Below are 14,843 nucleotides of genomic sequence, written 5' to 3' on the forward strand. Positions count from 1 at the left end.
TCACCATCTCCAGTGTACGGTGTATATATACGTGTGTGTACAGCGCTGTGTGATCCCCCAGTGTCACCATCTCCAGTGTACGGTGTATATATACGTGTGTGTACAGAGCTGTGTGATCCTCCAGTGTCACCATCTCCAGTGTATGGTGTATATATACGTGTGTGTACAGAGCTGTGTGATCCCCCAGTGTCACCATCTCCAGTGTACGGTGTATATATACGTGTGTGTACAGAGCTGTGTGATCCTCCAGTGTCACCATCTCCAGTGTATGGTGTATATATACGTGTGTGTACAGAGCTGTGTGATCCCCCAGTGTCACCATCTCCAGTGTACGGTGTATATATACGTGTGTGTACAGCGCTGTGTGATCCCCCAGTGTCACCATCTCCAGTGTACGGTGTATATATACGTGTGTGTACAGAGCTGTGTGATCCCCCAGTGTCATCATCTCCAGTGTACGGTGTATATATACGTGTGTGTACAGAGCTGTGTGATCCCCCAGTGTCACCATCTCCAGTGTATGGTGTATATATACGTGTGTGTACAGAGCTGTGTGATCCCCCAGTGTCATCATCTCCAGTGTACGGTGTATATATACGTGTGTGTACAGAGCTGTGTGATCCCCCAGTGTCACCATCTCCAGTGTACGGTGTATATATACGTGTGTGTACAGAGCTGTGTGATCCCCCAGTGTCACCATCTCCAGTGTACGGTGTATATATACGTGTGTGTACAGAGCTGTGTGATCCCCCAGTGTCACCATCTCCAGTGTACGGTGTATATATACGTGTGTGTACAGAGCTGTGTGATCCTCCAGTGTCACCATCTCCAGTGTACGGTGTATATATACGTGTGTGTACAGTGCTGTGTGATCCCCCAGTGTCACCATCTCCAGTGTACGGTGTATATATACGTGTGTGTACAGAGCTGTGTGATCCCCCAGTGTCACCATCTCCAGTGTACGGTGTATATATACGTGTGTGTACAGTGCTGTGTGATCCCCCAGTGTCACCATCTCCAGTGTACGGTGTATATATACGTGTGTGTACAGAGCTGTGTGATCCCCCAGTGTCACCATCCCCAGTGTACGGTGTATATATACGTGTGTGTACAGAGCTGTGTGATCCCCCAGTGTCACCATCTCCAGTGTATGGTGTATATATACGTGTGTGTACAGAGCTGTGTGATCCCCCAGTGTCATCATCTCCAGTGTACGGTGTATATATACGTGTGTGTACAGAGCTGTGTGATCCCCCAGTGTCACCATCTCCAGTGTACGGTGTATATATACGTGTGTGTACAGAGCTGTGTGATCCCCCAGTGTCACCATCTCCAGTGTACGGTGTATATATACGTGTGTGTACAGAGCTGTGTGATCCCCCAGTGTCACCATCTCCAGTGTACGGTGTATATATACGTGTGTGTACAAAGCTGTGTGATCCCCCAGTGTCACCATCTCCAGTGTACGGTGTATATATACGTGTGTGTACAGAGCTGTGTGATCCCCCAGTGTCACCATCTCCAGTGTACGGTGTATATATACGTGTGTGTACAGCGCTGTGTGATCCCCCAGTGTCACCATCTCCAGTGTACGGTGTATATGTACGTGTGTGTACAGCGCTGTGTGATCCCCCAGTGTCACCATCTCCAGTGTACGGTGTATATATACGTGTGTGTACAGAGCTGTGTGATCCTCCAGTGTCACCATCTCCAGTGTACGGTGTATATATACGTGTGTGTACAGGGCTGTGTGATCCTCCAATGTCACCATCTCCAGTGTACGGTGTATATATACGTGTGTGTACAGTGCTGTGTGATCCTCCAATGTCACCATCTCCAGTGTACGGTGTATATATACGTGTGTGTACAGTGCTGTGTGATCCCCCAGTGTCACCATCTCCAGTGTACGGTGTATATATACGTGTGTGTACAGAGCTGTGTGATCCCCCAGTGTCACCATCTCCAGTGTACGGTGTATATATATACGTGTGTGTACAGGGCTGTGTGATCCCCCAGTGTCACCATCTCCAGTGTACGGTGTATATATACGTGTGTGTACAGAGCTGTGTGATCCCCCAGTGTCACCATCTCCAGTGTACGGTGTATATATACGTGTGTGTACAGAGCTGTGTGATCCCCCAGTGTCACCATCTCCAGTGTATGGTGTATATATACGTGTGTGTACAGAGCTGTGTGATCCCCCAGTGTCACCATCTCCAGTGTACGGTGTATATATACGTGTGTGTACAGAGCTGTGTGATCCCCCAGTGTCACCATCTCCAGTGTACGGTGTATATATACGTGTGTGTACAGAGCTGTGTGATCCTCCAGTGTCACCATCTCCAGTGTATGGTGTATATATACGTGTGTGTACAGAGCTGTGTGATCCCCCAGTGTCACCATCTCCAGTGTACGGTGTATATATACGTGTGTGTACAGCGCTGTGTGATCCCCCAGTGTCACCATCTCCAGTGTACGGTGTATATATACGTGTGTGTACAGAGCTGTGTGATCCCCCAGTGTCATCATCTCCAGTGTACGGTGTATATATACGTGTGTGTACAGAGCTGTGTGATCCCCCAGTGTCACCATCTCCAGTGTACGGTGTATATATACGTGTGTGTACAGAGCTGTGTGATCCCCCAGTGTCACCATCTCCAGTGTACGGTGTATATATACGTGTGTGTACAGAGCTGTGTGATCCCCCAGTGTCACCATCTCCAGTGTACGGTGTATATATACGTGTGTGTACAAAGCTGTGTGATCCCCCAGTGTCACCATCTCCAGTGTACGGTGTATATATACGTGTGTGTACAGAGCTGTGTGATCCCCCAGTGTCACCATCTCCAGTGTACGGTGTATATATACGTGTGTGTACAGCGCTGTGTGATCCCCCAGTGTCACCATCTCCAGTGTACGGTGTATATGTACGTGTGAGTACAGCGCTGTGTGATCCCCCAGTGTCACCATCTCCAGTGTACGGTGTATATATACGTGTGTGTACAGAGCTGTGTGATCCTCCAGTGTCACCATCTCCAGTGTACGGTGTATATATACGTGTGTGTACAGGGCTGTGTGATCCTCCAATGTCACCATCTCCAGTGTACGGTGTATATATACGTGTGTGTACAGTGCTGTGTGATCCCCCAGTGTCACCATCTCCAGTGTACGGTGTATATATACGTGTGTGTACAGAGCTGTGTGATCCTCCAGTGTCACCATCTCCAGTGTACGGTGTATATATACGTGTGTGTACAGGGCTGTGTGATCCCCCAGTGTCACCATCTCCAGTGTACGGTGTATATATACGTGTGTGTACAGAGCTGTGTGATCCCCCAGTGTCACCATCTCCAGTGTACGGTGTATATATACGTGTGTGTACAGAGCTGTGTGATCCCCCAGTGTCACCATCTCCAGTGTATGGTGTATATATACGTGTGTGTACAGAGCTGTGTGATCCCCCAGTGTCACCATCTCCAGTGTACGGTGTATATATACGTGTGTGTACAGAGCTGTGTGATCCCCCAGTGTCACCATCTCCAGTGTACGGTGTATATATACGTGTGTGTACAGAGCTGTGTGATCCTCCAGTGTCACCATCTCCAGTGTATGGTGTATATATACGTGTGTGTACAGAGCTGTGTGATCCCCCAGTGTCACCATCTCCACTGTACGGTGTATATATACGTGTGTGTACAGCGCTGTGTGATCCCCCAGTGTCACCATCTCCAGTGTACGGTGTATATATACGTGTGTGTACAGAGCTGTGTGATCCCCCAGTGTCACCATCTCCAGTGTACGGTGTATATATACGTGTGTGTACAGAGCTGTGTGATCCTCCAGTGTCACCATCTCCAGTGTATGGTGTATATATACGTGTGTGTACAGAGCTGTGTGATCCCCCAGTGTCACCATCTCCAGTGTACGGTGTATATATACGTGTGTGTACAGAGCTGTGTGATCCCCCAGTGTCACCATCTCCAGTGTATGGTGTATATATACGTGTGTGTACAGAGCTGTGTGATCCTCCAGTGTCACCATCTCCAGTGTATGGTGTATATATATACGTGTGTGTACAGAGCTGTGTGATCCCCCAGTGTCACCATCTCCAGTGTACGGTGTATTTATACGTGTGTGTACAGAGCTGTGTGATCCTCCAGTGTCACCATCTCCAGTGTACGGTGTATATATACGTGTGTGTACAGGGCTGTGTGATCCTCCAATGTCACCATCTCCAGTGTACGGTGTATATATACGTGTGTGTACAGTGCTGTGTGATCCCCCAGTGTCACCATCTCCAGTGTACGGTGTATATATACGTGTGTGTACAGAGCTGTGTGATCCTCCAGTGTCACCATCTCCAGTGTACGGTGTATATATACGTGTGTGTACAGAGCTGTGTGATCCCCCAGTGTCACCATCTCCAGTGTACGGTGTATATATATACGTGTGTGTACAGGGCTGTGTGATCCCCCAGTGTCACCATCTCCAGTGTACGGTGTATATATACGTGTGTGTACAGAGCTGTGTGATCCCCCAGTGTCACCATCTCCAGTGTACGGTGTATATATACGTGTGTGTACAGAGCTGTGTGATCCCCCAGTGTCACCATCTCCAGTGTATGGTGTATATATACGTGTGTGTACAGAGCTGTGTGATCCCCCAGTGTCACCATCTCCAGTGTACGGTGTATATATACGTGTGTGTACAGAGCTGTGTGATCCCCCAGTGTCACCATCTCCAGTGTACGGTGTATATATACGTGTGTGTACAGAGCTGTGTGATCCTCCAGTGTCACCATCTCCAGTGTATGGTGTATATATACGTGTGTGTACAGAGCTGTGTGATCCCCCAGTGTCACCATCTCCAGTGTACGGTGTATATATACGTGTGTGTACAGCGCTGTGTGATCCCCCAGTGTCACCATCTCCAGTGTACGGTGTATATATACGTGTGTGTACAGAGCTGTGTGATCCCCCAGTGTCACCATCTCCAGTGTACGGTGTATATATACGTGTGTGTACAGAGCTGTGTGATCCCCCAGTGTCACCATCTCCAGTGTACGGTGTATATATACGTGTGTGTACAGAGCTGTGTGATCCCCCAGTGTCACCATCTCCAGTGTACGGTGTATATATACGTGTGTGTACAGAGCTGTGTGATCCCCCAGTGTCACCATCTCCAGTGTATGGTGTATATATACGTGTGTGTACAGAGCTGTGTGATCCTCCAGTGTCACCATCTCCAGTGTATGGTGTATATATATACGTGTGTGTACAGAGCTGTGTGATCCCCCAGTGTCACCATCTCCAGTGTACGGTGTATTTATACGTGTGTGTACAGAACTGTGTGATCCCCCAGTGTCACCATCTCCAGTGTACGGTGTATATATACGTGTGTGTACAGAGCTGTGTGATCCTCCAGTGTCACCATCTCCAGTGTATGGTGTATATATACGTGTGTGTACAGAGATGTGTGATCCCCCAGTGTCACCATCTCCAGTGTACGGTGTATATATACGTGTGTGTACAGAGCTGTGTGATCCCCCAGTGTCACCATCTCCAGTGTACGGTGTATATATACGTGTGTGTACAGAGCTGTGTGATCCCCCAGTGTCACCATCTCCAGTGTATGGTGTATATATACGTGTGTGTACAGAGCTGTGTGATCCTCCAGTGTCACCATCTCCAGTGTATGGTGTATATATATACGTGTGTGTACAGAGCTGTGTGATCCCCCAGTGTCACCATCTCCAGTGTACGGTGTATTTATACGTGTGTGTACAGAACTGTGTGATCCCCCAGTGTCACCATCTCCAGTGTACGGTGTATATATACGTGTGTGTACAGAGCTGTGTCATCCTCCAGTGTCACCATCTCCAGTGTATGGTGTATATATACGTGTGTGTACAGAGATGTGTGATCCCCCAGTGTCACCATCTCCAGTGTATGGTGTATATATACGTGTGTGTACAGAGCTGTGTGATCCCCCAGTGTCACCATCTCCAGTGTATGGTGTATATATACGTGTGTGTACAGAGCTGTGTGATCCCCCAGTGTCACCATCTCCAGTGTATGGTGTATATATACGTGTGTGTACAGAGCTGTGTGATCCCCCAGTGTCACCATCTCCAGTGTACGATGTATATATACGTGTGTGTACAGAGCTGTGTGATCCCCCAGTGTCACCATCTCCAGTGTATGGTGTATATATACGTGTGTGTACAGAGCTGTGTGATCCCCCAGTGTCACCATCTCCAGTGTACGGTGTATATATACGTGTGTGTACAGAGCTGTTTGATCCCCCAGTGTCACCATCTCCAGTGTACGGTGTATATATACGTGTGTGTACAGAGCTGTGTGATCCCCCAGTGTCACCATCTCCAGTGTACGGTGTATATATACGTGTGTGTACAGAGCTGTGTGATCCTCCAGTGTCACCATCTCCAGTGTACGGTGTATATATACGTGTGTGTACAGAGCTGTGTGATCCCCCAGTGTCACCATCTCCAGTGTACGGTGTATATATACGTGTGTGTACAGCGCTGTGTGATCCCCCAGTGTCACCATCTCCAGTGTACGGTGTATATATACGTGTGTGTACAGAGCTGTGTGATACCCCAGTGTCACCATCTCCAGTGTACGGTGTATATATACGTGTGTGTACAGAGCTGTGTGATCCTCCAGTGTCACCATCTCCAGTGTATGGTGTATATATACGTGTGTGTACAGAGCTGTGTGATCCCCCAGTGTCACCATCTCCAGTGTACGGTGTATATATACGTGTGTGTACAGAGCTGTGTGATCCCCCAGTGTCACCATCTCCAGTGTATGGTGTATATATACGTGTGTGTACAGAGCTGTGTGATCCTCCAGTGTCACCATCTCCAGTGTATGGTGTATATATATACGTGTGTGTACAGAGCTGTGTGATCCCCCAGTGTCACCATCTCCATTGTACGGTGTATATATACGTGTGTGTACAGAACTGTGTGATCCCCCAGTGTCACCATCTCCAGTGTACGGTGTATATATACGTGTGTGTACAGAGCTGTGTGATCCCCCAGTGTCACCATCTCCAGTGTATGGTGTATATATACGTGTGTGTACAGAGCTGTGTGATCCCCCAGTGTCACCATCTCCAGTGTATGGTGTATATATACGTGTGTGTACAGAGCTGTGTGATCCCCCAGTGTCACCATCTCCAGTGTACGGTGTATATATACGTGTGTGTACAGAGCTGTGTGATCCCCCAGTGTCACCATCTCCAGTGTACGGTGTATATATACGTGTGTGTACAGAGCTGTGTGATCCCCCAGTGTCACCATCTCCAGTGTATGGTGTATATATACGTGTGTGTACAGAGCTGTGTGATCCCCCAGTGTCACCATCTCCAGTGTATGGTGTATATATACGTGTGTGTACAGAGCTGTGTGATCCCCCAGTGTCACCATCTCCAGTGTATGGTGTATATATACATGTGTGTACAGAGCTGTGTGATCCCCCAGTGTCACCATCTCCAGTTTACGGTGTATATATATGTGTGTGTACAGAGCTGTGTGATCCTCCAGTGTCACCATCTCCAGTGTACGGTGTATATATACGTGTGTGTGCAGAGCTGGGTGATCCCCCAGTGTCACCATCTCCAGTGTACGGTGTATATATACGTGTGTTTACAGGGCTGTGTGATCCCCCAGTGTCACCATCTCCAGTGTACGGTGTATATATACGTGTGTGTACAGAGCTGTGTGATCCCCCAGTGTCACCATCTCCAGTGTACGGTGTATATATACGTGTGTGTACAGGGCTGTGTGATCCCCCAGTGTCACCATCTCCAGTGTACGGTGTATATATACGTGTGTGTACAGAGCTGTGTGATCCCCCAGTGTCACCATCTCCAGTGTATGGTGTATATATACGTGTGTGTGCAGAGCTGTGTGATCCCCCAGTGTCACCATCTCCAGTGTATGGTGTATATATACGTGTGTGTGCAGAGCTGTGTGATCCCCCAGTGTCACCATCTCTAGTGTACGGTGTATATATACGTGTGTGTACAGAGCTGTGTGATCCCCCAGTGACACCATCTCCAGTGTACGGTGTATATATACGTGTGTGTACAGAGCTGTGTGATCCCCCAGTGTCACCATCTCCAGTGTACGGTGTATATATACGTGTGTGTACAGAGCTGTGTGTGTCATGATTTGCAGTCTTGCCCTGTCCTGTATTTTGTATAATATGTCATTTAACTTTCCTCTGGTTCATTTGCTGTAAATTAACCATGTCTCCTTCCCCCAATACTTTGCAATGTCTTGTGATGTACCTGGACCATAATCTAATTTAGGCTTGTGTCAACAGCTAGTGGAACTTTGGCTATTGTTTTCCTAAGCAGAAGATAACCTACAATACACATCCTGTAGACTAAGTGGAGCCCTTACATTTCTAGAATCTTCTGATGGACCAAACCATTGAATAGTAGGTGTGACCCCTACCCCCCTTCAGATGGACTGATCCCAGGAGCCCTGACAATACATTCTTGCTTTAAGATCAGATGTGAGTTGGATGCTAAAAGAGAAGGACGAGGCTGTCTGAGGAAGCTTCGGCCTCTGTGTGATCGTGGTGGATTTCTGGGACTCTTAAAGGACTATGGTTTTGTGATCTGGCACAAGGATTGTCGGGAGGTGCCCCCGAATCAGTTTCCTGTGGACTTATTTTGGGACTCTGCAAATTACCTTCGTGTTGTTCCTGTTTTTTGGTCAATAAATCTGTTGGATTATTCCCAGGCCTGTTGTCCCTCCTTGCTCTGGAGAATACTCCCGTCACAAACTGGTGGCAGCGGTGGGATCAGAGCAGAAGGAATGGAGGACTACGGCCCATCGACATCTGGAACCAGCACCGCAGAGTACAAGAACTGGACTGCGGTGAACCTACAAACAAAGGCCCGTGAACTGGGAGTCAGCTACAAGGGACTCTCCAAGGAGCAGCTGATTGAGGCTTTGGAAGCAGTTCACCTGCAAGATGATGCTGAGGAAGGATCCTCACAGCAAAGAGAGGAAAGGCGGCAGTCGGAGGTAAATACCCAAAAAAGTCAGTGGGTTGTGTGGTACGAGGAGGAGATGGCCTTGCTGGGAGAAGAGGCTACCATAGAAGATAAGAGGGAGGTCATGCGCACAGCCAAGGAGAGGCAGCGCAGGATGGAGGAGAGGGCAATGCTGGAAAGGGAGCGCGTCCGACATCTTGTGGGGCTCTTAGAGGGTGGAGCTGCCGCAGCCTATAGAGCTATGGACCCTCGGTTGAACTGTGAGTATACGGAGATTAAACAGACTATTCTAGAACATTATGCTGTGACCCCAGACACTTACAGGACTCAGTTCCGTACTTTAGCCTGTGATGAGGAAGTGTCCTTCAAGATGTATGCTCACAAACTCAAACATATATGTCATCGCTGGCTGGAGGCAGAGGAGGCAATAACCTGGGAAACGTTCCTGCAGGTCATCCTAAAAGAGCAGTTTTATTTTAAGTGCCCCGCTGAGATCCGGGAATGGGTGCGTGAAAGGAGACCAGCAACAGTGGAGGAAGCTGCAGCTCTAGCTGATGAGGCTCTCACCATCAAGCCTCAGTGGAAAAAATTACTACTCAGGGAGAAAAACACTACCAGCCCCCCAACGCTGGCGGCCCCTGGTCCTTCTGCCTCCAATATTCACCATCCCACTAGACCATCAACTCATGGTGACCTTCGTGTGACTGTGCCTCGCGTTACTCCTGCTCCACCTTTGGGACTACGACGTGGAGGAAGAATCCCAGAGCGCAGATGCTATGGATGTGGGCAGCCCGGGCATATGCAATTCCAATGTCCAGGTGTACGGAGGCAGAACACCTACAGACCGCCTTTGCCTGTTCATTATCTACAGACCCCCTCACCTGGAGAAGAGATGGATTCAGTGCCTGAGGACTTGCCAAGTGACTCTGATATCCTGGCTTCCCTACCAGGAGTCTATGGGGTGCGAGCCCCAGCCACCTGTTCTTCTGATCTTCAGCACAAACATCTACAGGAGGTCGTGCTGGATGGTCAAAAAGTTGTTGGCTTCCGTGACACTGGGGCTTTTCTCACCATAGCCGATCCCCGAGTAATTCAACCAGAAGCAATTCAAAAGGGACCAGGAATTGCCATTGAATTGGCTGGAGGTACCCAGAGATATATTCCAAGAGCGAGTGTGACCCTGGATTATGGCTTTGGGGCCAAACAATGCATGGTCGGTGTGATGAGCGGCCTCCCTGCAGACGTTCTTCTAGGAAATGATGTGGGGAATCTTCATTGCCACTTTGTCGGTGCGGTAACCCGAAGTCAAGCCAAGAGAGCAGCAAATGTGGACGTGTACAACCCATCCATGGAAATGAGGCCACCAGAACTGCCGTCACAGCCGGTGAGTGATTCTTCTTGTGGGGATAATATGAATGTTACCTGGGATAAAGTTCAGTTTAGACAAGAAGTGGAGACTGACCCCACCCTAGCTAGTTTTAGAGCTCGAGCTGAAATAGGGCAGCTAGGGGAGAATGGAGAAAGAATTATCAGAGAAAATGGACTTCTGTATCGGGTTACCAATGCCGACTCCCTAGATAAGCCCTGGACTTATAGCAAACAGCTGATTGTTCCTCAGAAATACAGAATTCCCCTATTACACCTTGCTCATGATATTCCTACTGCTGGCCATCAAGGCAAAACCCGCACCGAGAGGCGATTGACTCAATCTTTCTATTGGCCTGGGATTTCCCAAGCAGTGGCGCATTTCTGCCGAACTTGCGACATATGTCAGCGTAGAGGGCGACCCGGAGATCACCCAAAGGCACCCCTGCAACCGCTCCCTATAATAGAAGAACCCTTTCAAAGAGTAGCTGTTGATATCATTGGACCTCTGGCTAAACCAAGTAAATCTGGAAAGCAGTACATTCTCACTGTTGTGGACTATGCCACCCGATATCCAGAAGCGGTGGCCTTGTCAAGTATTTCTGCAGCCAAGGTGGCCGAGGCCCTGGTTACCATTTTCACCAGAGTAGGATTTCCCAGTGAGATCTTGTCGGACCAAGGCTCCCAGTTCATGTCAGAGCTGGTCCAGTGTCTGTGGCGCACCTGTGGAGTACGAGCGATCCGCACGACCCCGTATCATCCCCAAACAAATGGACTTTGTGAACGATTTAATGGCACTCTGAAGAATATGCTGAGGGCCTTCACTGACAGAGATTCAAACTGGGAGAAGTACCTACCCCATCTCTTGTTTGCCTATCGGGAAGTTCCCCAGGAGTCCACTGGGTTCTCCCCCTTTGAACTACTCTTTGGAAGAAAGGTCCGAGGACCCTTAACCCTGCTCAAGGAATACTGGGAGGGGCAAGTTGAAGATACAGGGGCCCCTGTTGTCCCTTATGTCCTAAAGCTGCGAGAAACCCTGGCCCAACTTGCTAGTTTTGCCCAGAGTCATGTGCGGATGGCTCAAACCAGACAGAAGACATGGTATGACCGTAAAGCACGCTACCGGGAGTTTGTAGAAGGACAACAGGTCTTAATGATTGTTCCCCATCGGCAGAATAAACTGCAGACAACATGGGAGGGTCCCTTCCGGGTTCTCAGAAAACTGAATGACACCAATTACCTTCTTGCTTTAGATGATCAGGGGCTAAGACAAAAGACTGTCCATGTGAATATGATTAAGGAGTACCATGACCGGACCCTTCCAATGATAGCAAGCTGTCGGCTAGCTTCAGAGGACGGTCAAGAGGATGAGGACTCCCTACCTGATCTCGTGGAAGCAGCGAGAGCCCCATCCACTGTGGAACAGGTTCCTCTGGGAGATCACCTGGATTCCTTACAGAAAAACCAGATGCTGGGAGTGCTTCAACAGAGACGTGCTGCTTTCTCATCCCAACCAGGCCGAACCACCGTCACCCAACATCATGTGGACACTCAGGGCATCCGTCCCATACAACAGGCTCCTTACCGGGTACCTGAATCAGTTCGAAACACCATGCAGCACGAACTGGAGGAGATGCTACAGCTTGGGGTAATCCAGGCCTCCCATAGCCCTTGGGCCTCTCCTGTGGTGTTAGTACCCAAGAAGGATGGGAGTACTCGATTTTGTGTGGACTATCGACGACTAAACGACCATACCGTCAGTGATCCTTACCCAATGCCTCGTATTGACGAACTTCTAGACCGACTGGCTGGATCCCGATATGTCACTATCTTTGATCTCAGTAAGGGATACTGGCAAATCCCTCTGACGGAGGAGGGGAGAGAACGGTCCGCTTTTATAACCCCCTTTGGTCTGTATGAATTCCTAAATATGCCCTTTGGAATGAAGAATGCCCCGGCCACCTTCCAGAGAATGGTGGACCAGATCCTCCGGGGATGTGGTGACTTTGCTTGTGCCTACTTGGATGATATCGCTATCTTCAGCCAGACGTGGGAGGAACATCTGAACCAAGTAGCCGTTATTCTTGACCTGCTTCTTGCAGCAGGCCTAACCATTCGACCAGATAAATGCCAATTGGGGATGGGTGAAGTCCAGTACCTAGGGCATAGAGTAGGAGGAGGGAAGCTCCGTCCCGAACCTGCCAAAATCCAGGCTATTAGAGACTGGCCTGTACCCCAAACTAAGAAACAAGTTATGGCTTTTTTGGGCACTGCCAGTTATTACCGAAAATTTGTTTCTCATTTCAGCACTGTGGCCAAGCCTCTTACCGACCTGACCAAGAAAACGATGCCCCGGCTGGTGATCTGGACTCCAGCCTGTGATGAGGCTTTTAACCAGCTGAAGGACGCTCTGGTCTGTGACCCTGTTCTGGCTGCTCCAGACTACAAGAGGAGATTCATTGTGCAGACGGACGCCTCTGCTTATGGACTGGGAGCTGTCCTCAGCCAGGTGAATGCAGCTGGGGACGAGCACCCCATTGCCTACCTCAGCCGGAAACTGCTGGACCGAGAAGTGGCCTATGCAACTGTTGAAAAAGAATGTCTGGCTGTAGTGTGGGCCCTTAGGAAACTAAGGCCGTATCTGTATGGACGAGAATTCACTGTCATTACTGATCACAATCCCCTCACCTGGCTGAACAGAGTCTCTGGGGACAATGGACGCTTACTACGATGGAGCCTGGCACTGCAGCCCTATAACTTTACCATACAGTATAGAAGAGGCAGCCAACACCAAAATGCAGATGGACTGTCCAGGCAAGAGGAGCCCTGAGTCCTGTCAGCCATGCCTGTGTGTACTTAACCAGTGACCTGTAGAGGTCCCTAGTACGTACACAAATTGGGAGGGGAAGGGATTGTCATGATTTGCAGTCTTGCCCTGTCCTGTATTTTGTATAATATGTCATTTAACTTTCCTCTGGTTCATTTGCTGTAAATTAACCATGTCTCCTTCCCCCAATACTTGCAATGTCTTGTGATGTACCTGGACCATAATCTAATTTAGGCTTGTGTCAACAGCTAGTGGAACTTTGGCTATTGTTTTCCTAAGCAGAAGATAACCTACAATACACATCCTGTAGACTAAGTGGAGCCCTTACATTTCTAGAATCTTCTGATGGACCAAACCATTGAATAGTAGGTGTGACCCCTACCCCCCTTCAGATGGACTGATCCCAGGAGCCCTGACAATACATTCTTGCTTTAAGATCAGATGTGAGTTGGATGCTAAAAGAGAAGGACGAGGCTGTCTGAGGAAGCTTCGGCCTCTGTGTGATCGTGGTGGATTTCTGGGACTCTTAAAGGACTATGGTTTTGTGATCTGGCACAAGGATTGTCGGGAGGTGCCCCGAATCAGTTTCCTGTGGACTTATTTTGGGACTCTGCAAATTACCTTCGTGTTGTTCCTGTTTTTTGGTCAATAAATCTGTTGGATTATTCCCAGGCCTGTTGTCCCTCCTTGCTCTGGAGAATACTCCCGTCACAGTGTGATCCCCCAGTGTCACCATCTCCAGTGTACGGTGTATATATACGTGTGTGTACAGAGCTGTGTGATCCCCCAGTGTCACCATCTCCAGTGTACGGTGTATATATACGTGTGTGTACAGAGCTGTGTGATCCCCCAGTGTCACCATCTCCAGTGTACGGTGTATATATACGTGTGTGTACAGAGCTGTGTGATCCCCCAGTGTCACCATCTCCAGTGTACGGTGTATATATACGTGTGTGTACAGAGCTGTGTGATCCCCCAGTGTCACCATCTCCAGTGTACGGTGTATATATACGTGTGTGTACAGAGCTGTGTGATCCCCCAGTGTCACCATCTCCAGTGTACGGTGTATATATACGTGTGTGTACAGAGCTGTGTGATCCCCCAGTGTCACCATCTCCAGTGTACGGTGTATATATACGTGTGTGTACAGAGCTGTGTGATCCCCCAGTGTCACCATCTCCAGTGTACGGTGTATATATACGTGTGTGTACAGGGCTGTGTGATCCCCCAGTGTCACCATCTCCAGTGTACGGTGTATATATATACGTGTGTGTACAGAGCTGTGTGATCCCCCAGTGTCACCATCTCCAGTGTACGGTGTATATATACGTGTGTGTACTGAGCTGTGTGATCCCCCAGTGTCACCATCTCCAGTGTACGGTGTATATATACGTGTGTGTACAGAGCTGTGTGATCCTCCAGTGTCACCATCTCCAGTGTACGGTGTATATATACGTGTGTGTACAGGGCTGTGTGATCCCCCAGTGTCACCATCTCCAGTGTACGGTGTATATATACGTGTGTGTACAGAGCTGTGTGATCCCCCAGTGTCACCATCTCCAGTGTACGGTGTATATATATACGTGTGTGTACAGAGCTGTGTGATCCCCCAGTG

General features: G+C 49.0%; 1 long non-coding RNA gene across 1 annotated transcript; it reads left to right on the forward strand.

Moving 5' to 3' along the window:
* Positions 1-9,826: 9,826 nt before the first annotated feature.
* On the forward strand, positions 9,827-13,895 carry LOC141072547 (uncharacterized). Its single transcript, XR_012226698.1, has 2 exons — positions 9,827-10,420; positions 12,709-13,895. It is a non-coding gene; the product is annotated as an uncharacterized lncRNA (long non-coding RNA).
* The last annotated feature ends 948 nt before the right edge of the window (positions 13,896-14,843 follow it).

Source organism: Dendrobates tinctorius, unplaced genomic scaffold (assembly GCF_039654945.1).
Source record: "Dendrobates tinctorius isolate UK_male_01 unplaced genomic scaffold, ASM3965494v1 ptg000275l, whole genome shotgun sequence".
NCBI lineage: Eukaryota > Metazoa > Chordata > Amphibia > Anura > Dendrobatidae > Dendrobates > Dendrobates tinctorius.